Raw genomic sequence first — 12,783 nt, 5'->3', positions numbered from 1 at the left:
ATTAGTTCCTGAGTGAGGTCAAGTAAAATAGCTTCCTGTTCAATTAATGTGCTGCATTCCATATAGTTTGCACTGCATAGTTAGGCAATGTATGAGAAAGTTGAACTACTTGTTGGAAAAAGAAGCACACCAAGCAACATCCCAGTTGATCAGACGTTTCTTTAAAGTTTTCAAAGAGATTTAGGCATGGCCTTGAAAGTAATCAACACATTTTATACTTCCTGACTTTTGAAGTCACCAGTGCATGAGATAATAAACATCAAAACATTATTTTATATTTGATGATAAAGAACAATGGCCAAAGCAACAAAAGTGAACAATCACGGTGCAAAAACCAAAGACCCTGCAGAACCACTTTGAAACACAAATGATAAAATCTGTTTGTTTTTGTACCTTGAACTTCCTCTTTGTCTCTTTGGGTCCAGATGTTGTGACTGGCATGATGAAATTTGTCTCACACAGGCAATATGGAGTTTCCAACTTGATTCAGACAGGGAAATCCTGAGACACAAGGATTAGAAGGCAGTCAGCAATAATGCAGTTTTTTTTTTCTTTGCCTTTTTTAAGAGAAAGACCTACAAAAAAACTAAAACATTGTCAATGCTGTGAAAATTGGCTGAAGTGAAATTATTTATTCAGTTCTCTTTTTAAATATTAAATTACAAGAAAATGTATGTCTGCTTTGTACAGTAATGGATCTTCTATCCATTTTTCTAGTTTTTAATATTTTACAGGTAGCAAAGAGGTTGCAGAAATAAGATTGACTAAACTACAGTGAGATCTTTTGTGTTTTCCATTGTTTTCATGAAAACAGAATAAAAAGTTCGCTTCAAGCATAGTCAGTTGTTAACATGGTCACCTTTCTATTAATGACGTGTTTTATTTCCCCAACCTAAAGCCACTAAATAACTGATAAACTGACAATTCATTCTGGAGAGACTCAGAAGGAGAAAGAAAGCGATTACAAAAGTTTATTGACATACATGAATTAAAGTTTTTTGGCGCTCGGGCCCCGGCTGAAGACATAGAGCTGTGAATTGCAATAAGCTCGGATGAGCATTCCCGATGCTGGTTAGGAATGTCATCCCCCGGGACCCGAAACTGGTGGTGGAGGTCGGTGAAGGATGCAAGCCTGAAGAGCCAGGAAAGTTCAGATGGAGAAGGGGTGGAGGTGGGTTGAGTGCAGCTGGAAAGCGGAAGATTCCATGGATGGAGGTCCTTATAAACTGGGGCTTGGTCGGTGATTGGCCGTGACGTGGCTTGGTCCAGCGTTGATAGGTCGTCCATGATGAGCGGGACGCGCCGATTGGATGATGCAGGTGGGGCTAGAGAGTCTTCCAGTTTTAATTTACGCCTAGGCTTCATCATCTTTTGGGTCAGTTGTATTGTTTAATGGTGCACCTTATGGCCAAATGCAAATCAAAATGCGCCACAGAAGCTGGAGGCAAGATTTTTTAATACTTAAAAAAAGTATAAAATTATTTTTTTTTATACTTTTTCCTCCTTGATAAATATGGAGGAAAAAGTTTAACAGCATTTGTCTCAATGACAAATTGAGCACGTACTCTGTCAATAAAAAGAAAGATGTATTCAAACCAGATGTCATGGAGCACTTGGAGGAGATGTGTATCTCGAGGATGTTGAGATGTAGTGAGAATTTAATGAGCAGAGCTAAATGGTGCAGAGACGGTAGGAGATCCAGGTGAGGTTCTCCACAGAACTGAGTGTTAGAATAATTATCTAAGTTCATTTACTTGTGAGTTTATTTGAAAGGTTATGTTTTCATATTATTATTTTGTGTGTAGTTTAGTTGACTTCTTTTCTTCTGTGAAATACTATTAACCATTTGTAGGATGTTTGCCTGGAGGCTAGAGACTTTGACATTCCTGTGGTATCAGCTTCCATCTGTAATTGATTAGTTGTGGTCAGTTGCATGCCCTTGTAAGGGCATGTCCACAGGCGGTGCCAGAATGTAAAGACGGTTGGTCAATTCTCTGTGTGAAGAAGCCCAACCTCCTTTTTCTATACAATAAAGAGAAATGCAGAGAAAGATCTAGCAGAGTTGATCCAAGACAGTGTTTTACAGCGATTTGTCGCGTCTCGGATCTTCCCTCATTTTCTGCAGAAAAGACAATTGCCTTGGTCTGAATCCTTGCTAGATAGGAATTAAAATAAACCTATCACTGAGCTTGTAAGATATTTTGGTGATTGATGATCCACCAGCCGAGTCCTCTCTAAGCTCCTTCTGATGAGTCCTAACAGGCTGCACCTGCCGGTCACACCCTGGAGAGAAGGAGGGAAACACTAACATAACCGGCACAGTGCTCCGTGGACATGACAATTGACTGTTTTGATATTCATAGTTATGGTGATAAGAATGAAATATGTGTATTTTCATATACATTCCTTTTTCTCCACATTCCACACATTTATCATTGTTTTTCTACTTTCCACATTTGGGTGGACTGCAATAATAATAATAATAATAATATTATTAATATTATTAATAATAATAATAATAATAATAATAATAATAATAATAATACTAATAATACATTTTATTTGTAACGCACCTTACATTTCAAAGAAATCTCAAAGTGCAACAATTTTTCAGTTTGGACCAGTCTGTCCTTTGACATTAACAAAGCATTATTTTCCACATGACTGCTGCTTACTGATCCAAATAGATGGTTCTTCATTGCTGCAATCAAAATCACAAGTCTCACATTTCCCTGGTGCAGAGTGCCATTTTATCAAGTTACTGTTACCTTCTGTTGTTATAAACTGCTGCATATATAAAATATCACTTAATATAAATTTGACTTCATAACTTTTGCAGCTAAAGTATTGAATATCGAAAACTCAAAAACAGAGATATTTGGTTTTATTCTGTTATTCAACCACCAGTGTTGTTGCGCAACACCCCCCCCCCTCCTTTCTGTCTCTACTCTCTCACTCTCGTACTTCCTCTTCTGAGAGGGGAGATGTGCTACCAGCTCTCCGTCTAACGGGTACGTTGAGTTTCCTAAATCTGCTGGGATTTACCCTGTCCAGAACTGAAGTAAACTCTGTTTAAGCTGGTTTCGAGAAACGATTCGCCTGGTTATCTGACGGCCTACATCCAGGTGTCCCACCCTTCTTCCCCCTGTGAATTAGCCAGACTGAGCAGCCTACAGCCAACTAGTTTCACAGAGCACACCTGTTAACGGTCGCTCGTTCTCTATTTTGCAACTTGCATTTGTTATTGAACCAGGTAGGTTTTAGTGACTCGGTCGAGTCCCAAGGTGATGTTTTAAATATGGGCTACCAGCAACCTAAAAACATTTTCCACTTTTTCCTCTCCAGAATCAAACATCACAGCTATTTTACAACCATCAAAGAACTTTAAGGTGACTCATTAACTGAATGTCCACAACATCTTTAGATTTTCTTTATGCTAAATATTTTATTAGTAAGGCATTTTTGCAAGGGTCAGTACAGCTTAATTCAGTAGCAGAAATAATCAAATAAGTAAAATCAATCATCTAGTCTATCTTTCCCTACTGCTGACACTGAGAACTAAAAAAGGAACCTTAGAGCGAGACGGACGGAGTTTGGCGCCTCGAACCCCAGACCTGGCACGACGACGAAGAAGGTGTGGCAGCAGGAGGAGGAAGTTGATCGACGAAGGCAGGGATCTCTGTAGGTCCGATGAACTTCTTCTCCGCACGGATGGTGAGGTCACACAGGACTTGGTGCTGGCAGGAAAAAAGGCACCAGTTCTTCTTCCTTGTCTTTGTCTTCATCTTTGTCTTTGGGGTCAGAACCCAGCCGATGAGAGAAGTGCGATTCGAAGCCACAGATTGTGGGCCAGACGGGTTGGTCTCCATGTGCAGGACAGTCTCCGGCTCCGTGGCCCCAGCTCTTCTTCAGCTGCAGAGTTCTTTGTCCATCTCGATCTTGGCTCGAAGCTGCCCGGAGGATCCAACGAAAGGTTCCTCTTTTGCACCCACCTTATATAGGGTTTATCTGTCTGCTTAGACAGATGATCTCATATCCGTCACTGTCTTAAGAGACATCATGTCATGATGTCTGTGCCAATGTCTCAGGGTTGCTCAACCTCCTATGTCCCTTGCCTGCACAACCTTTCACCTACTCTCTACCTCCAACATATCAGTGATGTTTAATTGCAGTTACACCTTTTTACACCATTTCAAGTTTAATGTCAAAATCACATTTATATCACATTTATTTTCTTTAGCTTCTCTGATTTAGCATTTATTTATAATTTTATAACCATAACTTATATCACATTTATTTTCTTCAGCTTCTCTGATCTATCATTCATTTATGATTTTATAACCATAACTTATTAGTTACTCTTATTATGATCTTAATGTGAGTTATTACAGATGTTTTTCTGAAAAGAAACCAAGAATAATACATGATTCTAATTATTTACTACTAAAGTTACAGTTACTTGTTTTTCTTGTAAGTGTTCCCACAAATATAAGTGTAAGTATTATTACAAGTAAACCAATATTAATATAAGTATTTTGCTTTGAATCTTATCCAATTACTAATAATGTTTAGATTTCATTCTTTAAAACTTTACCTTTAAACTAAGGAATAGTCTCAGCTATTTTTATAAATCTGCAGGCTGGAAACTTCCTCTTTTTCCAGGAAACCTGCTTTTCCTGTTTAATGACTCTCTCTGACTGACTATGATTTCTTATGATTAGATAGAAAAAAGTAGAATTAAAGCAAAGTTTGCATGAGACAAAAACAACACACACAACTAGATTTATTTTATTGACACTTAAGTCTAATGTTGGGCCTTGATGTCACTTGAGTGATTCATTATAAAGATAACTTTATTTATTATTACTGTTAAACTAACTTTATTGACACTTAAGTCTACTGTTGGGCCCTGATGTCACTTGAGTGATTCATTTTAAAGATAACTTTATTTATTATTACTGTTAAACTAAAATCTCCAGCATGGGGAAGTGGGATGAGCTCGGATTTTCTTGACACCAGACAGGTGCAAAATGCTATTCTACCCTTTCAGCTTTGGTGTTTCAGCCACTCCTGATCATTCATGAAACTTCTGTAAAAACATGGATTGTGGATGCTGACATTAGCGATGACTGTGCTGCAATATGTTTAGCAATGAGTTGCTATTTTAGCTTCACTGATAGGCTAACTGCTTCTAGCAAAGCATGAACACTACAATAGTCCTTTCCAGTATCTCATCAGTTTTTTTGAAGCAGAAATCAACTCCCAGTGAGCCAAGAGAAGCAGTTTTGTTGACTGCTGCTGTTTGTGGATGTTGCCTGTGCATCAGATTTACAGGCATACAAGAAACATGCCAATACAAAAGATTCATCTGGAACTTTAGTATGTATAAAATATGATTAATTAACTAAAAAATATAAGACCTTCAATCTGTGAAATTAACCAAAATCAGTGTTTTAAAGTCCCTGCCCAACCTTTAACACATTTCTTCTCTATTCTGATGCCCTGTTTGCACTTTCACAACTCTTCCTCACCACATCTCAGTGTCTTAATGCATTGAGATGCTGCCATGTCATTAGCTTATTTTCAATATGTTTTAATGAGATATTGGGTATGTGTACCTAACAAAGTGGCTTCTGAGTGTCTCTGTCAGCATCAATGATGACCTTGCAATAAAATGCAAAGTAGCTTGAATGACTCAGCTAAGTTAAATATAATTTCATAATGCTTCACTGGTAAAGATGATAACATGACCTTCTTTGCTAGCAAAATACAGCAGTGACAGTGATAATATTAAGCTCATATTGATTAACAAGGTTTCATTTCTTAGCCTCAGAGGTCAATACCAATCAGCAAGCATGTCTGCACTTCTTTGGCTTCTTTCCAAGTAGCACATCGACCCAATCTGACAAGTCATTCTTTGCTAGATTGATCTGCCTCTGGGATTATGCCTCTAAGAAATCTGAGTAGTTTGTCATTTTACCTGTCCTTTTGATTTTATTTGAAATGTGACTTAACTTGGAAAGTGGAGAAGAAAAATACTTTTTGTGTCAATCGTGATTAGCAACTTTAGTTTTTTCTTTTTTAAGAACCTACCAAGATTTAATCATTATCATCATTATTGATCAAAAAGGCCAAAAACGGTAATGACAGAAAAACTGTTTTTTCCCAATGGTCTTAAAAAATTTACTGATTTATCCATCCATCCATCCATCCATCCATCCATCCATCTTCTTCCGCTTATCCGAGGTCGGGTCGCGGGGGTAGCAGCTTCAGAAGGGAGGCCCAGACTTCCCTCTCCCCAGCCACTTCTTCTAGCTCTTCCGGGGGAATCCCGAGGCGTTCCCAGGCCAGCCGAGAGACATAGTCCCTCCAGCGTCTCCCCCCCCCGGGGAAGACCCTGGGGCCTCCTCCCGGTGGGACGTGCCCGGAACACCTCACCAGGGAGGCGTCCAGGAGGCATTCTGGCCAGATGCCCGAGCCACCTCAACTGGCTCCTCTCGATGTGAAGGAGCAGCGGCTCTACTCTGAGTCCCTCCCGGATGACTGAGCTTCTCACCCTATCTCTAAGGGAGAGCCCAGCCACCCTACGGAGAAAACCCATTTCGGCCGCTTGTATCCGCGATCTCGTTCTTTCGGTCATGACCCAAAGCTCATGACCATAGATGAGGGTGGGAACGTAGATCGACTGGTAAATCGAGAGCTTCGCTTTTTGGCTCAGCTCTCTCTTCACCACGACGGACCGGTACAGCGCCCGCTTGACAGCAGACGCTGCGCCAATCCGCCTGTCGATCTCCCGCTCCCTTCTTCCCCCATTCGTGAACAAGATCCCGAGATACTTGAACTCCTCCACCTGGGGCAGGACACCCCCCTTGACCCGGAGAAGGCACTCTACCCTTTTCCGGCTCAAGACCCTGGCCTCGGATTTGGAGGCACTGATCCCCATCCCGGCCGCTTCACACTCGGCTGCGAACTGCTCCAGCAAGAGCTGCAGATCACGATCTGATGAAGCCAAAAGGACCACATCGTCTGCAAAAAGCAGAGATGAGATCCTAAGGCCACCAAATTGGATCCCCTCAACACCTTGGCTGCGCCTAGAAATTCTGTCCATAAAAGTGATGAACAGAATCGGTGACAAAGGGCAGCCCTGGCGGAGTCCAACTCTCACCGGAAACGAGCCCGACTTACTGCCGGCAATGCGGACCAGACTCTGACACCGGTCATACAGGGACCTGACAGCCCGTATCAAAGGGCCCGGTACCCCATACTCCCGGAGAACCCCCCACAGGGCTCCCCGAGGGACACGGTCGAACGCCTTCTCCAAGTCCACAAAACACATGTAGACTGGTTGGGCGAACTCCCATGCACCCTCCAGGACCCTGCTGAGGGTGTAGAGCTGGTCCAGTGTTCCACGACCAGGACGAAAACCACACTGCTCTTCCTGGATCCGAGGTTCGACTATACGACGGATTTTACTGATTTAGGTTAATCTTATTAAAATGTGGCATTTAAAGAGAAGACTCAAAAACCACAAACTCAGTTCAGTAATCCCAGATTAGTTAAACTGATTGATGTCCAAAACGTCATAATTTCAGATATGTACCTTGTGATAAATACTAATCCATAAATCAGTATTAATATACAACATATATACTACAATAGTGTCTCCGTTAAGTCTGACAGCTGAATAAAACGTGTTAATTTTCTGCATTATCAGATAAATTCAGGAACTTTTCAAAGGTTGCTATTTTCCACTTATATGGGTGCAAAGTTTCAACCACTAGCATCTGTATCTTTTGTGTAGAATTGCACATATTTATTCATTTGTACAAATATCACACACAGAAAAGGGACAAATAAAACATCTGATTTCAGTATATAATTTCTAATATTTTCTCCAACAAGTTGATCTAGGAGTCAAGTAGTGTTTAGATTTTATGAGATTTCTTCTAGTTACATGACCTGGGTTTTCTTAAAAGGGTCTGGACAGATCTGCACTTCATACTTTCAGATTTCTAGTCATAAAAATTGGGAACACTACACATCCTTTCTCATTCTACTTCATAATTATTTGCTACTTTGTGTCACATTAAAGGGCCATAAAACATATTGAAGTTTGTTATTATTTGACAAAATGTAAGAAAGTACAATAGGAATGAAAACTTCTGCAACACTATGTAATATGAACGTGAAATAATTAACCTGCTGGAACAAAACCCTGAGGAAGTATCGTTTTTATTGAAGTATTTTATTTAAAATTTTTAAAAGATATAAAGTCTTCTGGTTCAGCACTATACTATTTTTCAGCAGGTTCCTGCTCTGTAGAACATGAAAGCACAAACATACATCACTGCCATCACATCAGCTAATACTAAACAATACAGTTTTGTAATAGAAATCACTCAGATAAATTCAACAAAGTGAAGCAGCTGCAGAAGGTCATATCTGAGTGACCACAGCAATAGTTGTCCTTCAGATAGCAAGCATGGACTTGAAAAGTGTTATTGTTGGAATAGTCCTTATGCGCTGTTGGATTATATTACAGCCTATAAGTTAGGATGTAAAAGAAAGATTATAAATATGACATTTATAACTGTGATAATTATGCATGATTCCATGGACACAAAGAGCTCCTCAGAACTGGACATTATAGCTTTTTTACTCTCACTCTTATAGAGTAAGGAGTGTGTGTTCCATATATGAAAGCAGACACAGCTTTCCTTTTGTAATCCTAATGTAGACAGAGCTTCAGGGCTTTCAGCCTCAGGCTCTTAAGTCATGTCTGGGGGACACTTTTTAAGAGTATTATCAAAAAAGCATCCCACAACATCTGATGCTGACTGACATTTGCTCCTACACTTTAAGTTATTGTGACCAAGCTACTCAAACTAACAGCACCAAAAGATATATTCAACTAGGGTTTAATGCAAAGCATGAGACATATTGTGCAATGAAACTTGAAAGTAAGAACATAGACAGTACGTCTTAGCTGAGCCACGGAGGAGGCAGATTTATTCAGAATGATGGAAGCCAATGTGGTAGAAAGACTTGAAAGCAGCTGAATTATAGTTGAGCCCTTAGATGCAAGGAAGCCCCATTAATAATGAAAGTGAATACTATAGATAATGGTGGAAAAGTGAGGAATATTGTAATAAACTAGACTGATACCTCTCATCTTTCAACAGCTTGTAATTTTACACTTTAAATTACCAAAGGCTATAATCATTGTTCATAAAAACACGTGCCGGGCTAAAAGAAGGATTCACCCTAGGCAGATTGCTGATCACAGAGCCAACACTGAAGCAAATTAAACAGACAACTAATGATGCTCACTCTCACTCCTGAGATTCTAATATGCATATTTTTTAAGCATCTGGGAATAAAGAGACAAAGAATGGTCTCTTAGGTTCATCACCCAAAGAAGACTTATACATTAACGGTAAATTGTACAATTAAATAATTTAAACCTAAATAGGTTACGCATGAAAAAGAAAAAGAGAACCAATTTGGAAAAATAAAAAAATTATATTTTCAAAGTTTTATGCTAATATACCTAAAATATATTATTTGAAAATACATCAAAACTATACTACTCTTACATTATTGTAGTAATACTTTTAATTAGAACCTGCAATATAAAACTTTGTAGCACAGTATAATGAAAAATATACTTTAGGTCAGTGGTGCCCAAAGTCGGTCCTGGACGGTCGGCATCCTGCATGTTTTGGTTCTGTCCCTGGTTTAACGCACCTGGATCCAATGATGGCTCTTTAGAAGGCCTATGAAGAACATTGATAAGCTGAAAAGGTTGTTACTAACACCAGGGAGAGAACTAAAACCTGCAGGATGCCGGCCCTCGAGGACCGACTTTGGGTACCACTGCTTTAGGTTACTTATGAAAAAAATCCACCCATCCATCGTCTATACTAGCTTATCCAGCAGGTATACCCCCTACAAAATCACAATAGAGTTACGAATTACACAAAATGGCGGCTACAACAACTCACCGAAACACTCAAAAAGATTCAGGCTTAAGTTCCATGGCAGTTCAGTAGCATTCAAAAGTCCTGGAAGATATATTTGGTTTATCAATAAACGGTAAACTGAATCGCTTATACTTATATTGCAACTTATATTAAGATTCACCTTCCGTTTCTGCACTTTCATAGCACCTGTTCGGCATAGGAACAACAAGAAGACATGAGTCAAGAAGACTCATGTCTTCTTGACTCAATACAGTGTATTGAGGCCTACCAAACCTCAATACACTGTATTGAGGTTTGGTAGGCTGCCACCCAGTGGCAGAAAATGGCAGAAATATGAATTACACGTTCATTAACTTCAAACACTATCACACATTACACTACAATGAAAGGCTAAATCAACATGATTCGAGGCCCATTTCCAGCGGTTTTAAAAATGCTTTAAACTAAATGTGTTTTATTGCTGCAAAACGTCAAATTTTAAGTGTACCTATCTTCAAGCATGAATTATTATTGCTTAGAAATATATTTGGCTCCTGGGCGTTCTATGGTGGCATAGCGCGACCAACGTTTGGAGGCCTTGAGTCCTCGATGCGGCCGTTGCGGGTTCGATTCCCGGACCCGGAAACATTTGCCGCATGTCTTTCCCTCTTTCCTGTCAGACTATTTTCATATAAGGGACACAAATTAGACTCTCCCCTGGAGGGGAGGAAAAAATATATACATTTTGTTCCTGTTAGAGGAAAAATATCTCTAACATAATTTTCATGTAAAAGAGAATGACATAAAACTCTGGTGTGTGCATCATTGATATATTACAGAAGAGGTGCAGTGGTATGGAAGATAGTGGGACCACAATGTTGCTTTGATCACAACAGAACCATTTCAAGGCATTTCTTGATAAGTAAGTATTTCCTCATCACTAAATTTGACAGAAAACTGTAATTGAAAAGGTCAACCATTGCAAAACATATAATTTTAGCCTTTTTGAACTGCAACAGATAGAATATGCTCTTATTTAAGTACAGTTGTATAGCTTTCAGTTTAAACAATATTTATGTGACCTGAGTGTTCAAATGCACTTAACAACTCAGTTCTTTGGCAGATTCTACAGACCAAGGTAGAGACCTAGTTTCAGCTGTGTCCTTGGTTAAAAATCTCTGCAGGACATCAGTTGGGGGTCTGGAGCTGGAATTATCTTGGAAATTAAAATGTAGAGCATAGGAGCTATGATCCTATTAATGAACTGGTGAATGGAGCAGCTTTTTTAACTACCCTTTAGGGCAGAAACAGCAATGCGTCCCATGAAAACGTCTGTTTGCAATGAATCAAGTGAACAAGAACAAATCTTTGTTGTGAGTGAGAAAAATACAATGCAATGTTTTAAATGTGCATTTAAATGTACATTTAAAACATTGTATTAGGAATTTTGAGGTTGGGAGGATACAATGTGAAAAAGTCTAATTTTCTATTCAAAATCTTAAATTCTACAAAAGAAAATCTACAAGCTGCTGTGATGTAAGAACAGATATGAGGAAAAACTGGCCATCAGGTTTTCTACATTTCACCCATTCCTCCGCTGGCTCTGATTAATGCAACAGACCAATATTGCTAAATGAAGCAGCTGAAGTCTCAACCGAAATGCTGACAGTGAAGATGGAAAGCTTTGGCCATACATGTGACCCAAAGCCACTGCACTCTGCTTCAACTAATGACATTTTTATATGTAAGTGCGTTGGAGGAAGCAAATGCATTAAATATGTAAAACTAGTTAGCATTTGCAAACTACAGTTCTAACTATGAACTAATTAACACCTGATACAAACAGACAAATGAGCAGAGCATTAATCAGTTTATTTACCGATTGATTTGGACTTTTAAGATTTTATATTCTTTTTCAACTTACATTTGATCAGGAAAGTACAAAACTTCACGTTTTCTACACACAAATACCCCATTGTGACCATGTGGAAAAAAGTTGAGTTTTTTGCTAATTTATTAAAAATAGAAAAGAAATAACATTTACTTAAGTATCCGCAGCTTTTGTTCAAAAATGTGTTGATCCAAGTCTTATTGAATACTGTCATCTTCCTAAAATAATATAAAAACATTTATAGTCAAAAGATGAATAGGCAAAAAAAAAACTTTTGGCAAAAAAATGACATTTTAGGAAGGTGACGATATGCCAGCGGCTTAGCTCTCCATTCTGTAGGCTGCTTGGCCCATTTTTCTCTCTCTGCTCCATCTGGTTGGATGGAGACTTCTGTCAGCCATATCCAGATTTTTCCAGAGATGTTCAGTGAGATTTAAGTCAGAACTCTGGCTTAGCCACCCCAGGACATTCAGAGTGTGGTTCTGAAGCTTTTGGGTTGTTGTCCTGCTGAAAAATGATCCATCACCCCAGTCTGAGGTTAAGATGCTGTGGAGCAAGTTGTCATGCAGGATGTCTCTGGACATTGCTGTATTCATCTTTCCTTCTACCCCGACCTGCCAGTTCCCACTGCAGCAAAACATCCCGATAGCATAATGTTGCCACCACCATGTTTCACTGTAGGGATGGTGCTGGCCTGATGAGCCATGTTTGGTTTCCTCATCACATGATGTGGCATTCAAAGACTTTGCTTGTCTCATCAGACCAGATAATCTTTGTTCTCACGGCCTAAGAAACTGAAGTCATCTATTCAGGTCCCTTTTGGTAACTTCAGATGGGCTATCATGTGCTTTTCTTTAGGGAGTGGCTTTCCTCTAACTACAATACCATACAGGCCTGATTGGTAAATAGCTGCAGAGATGCTCATGCTTG

This window comes from Xiphophorus couchianus, chromosome 23 (assembly GCF_001444195.1).
Source record: "Xiphophorus couchianus chromosome 23, X_couchianus-1.0, whole genome shotgun sequence".
Taxonomy (NCBI): Eukaryota; Metazoa; Chordata; class Actinopteri; order Cyprinodontiformes; family Poeciliidae; genus Xiphophorus; species Xiphophorus couchianus.
This window is presented reverse-complemented; position numbering follows the sequence as displayed.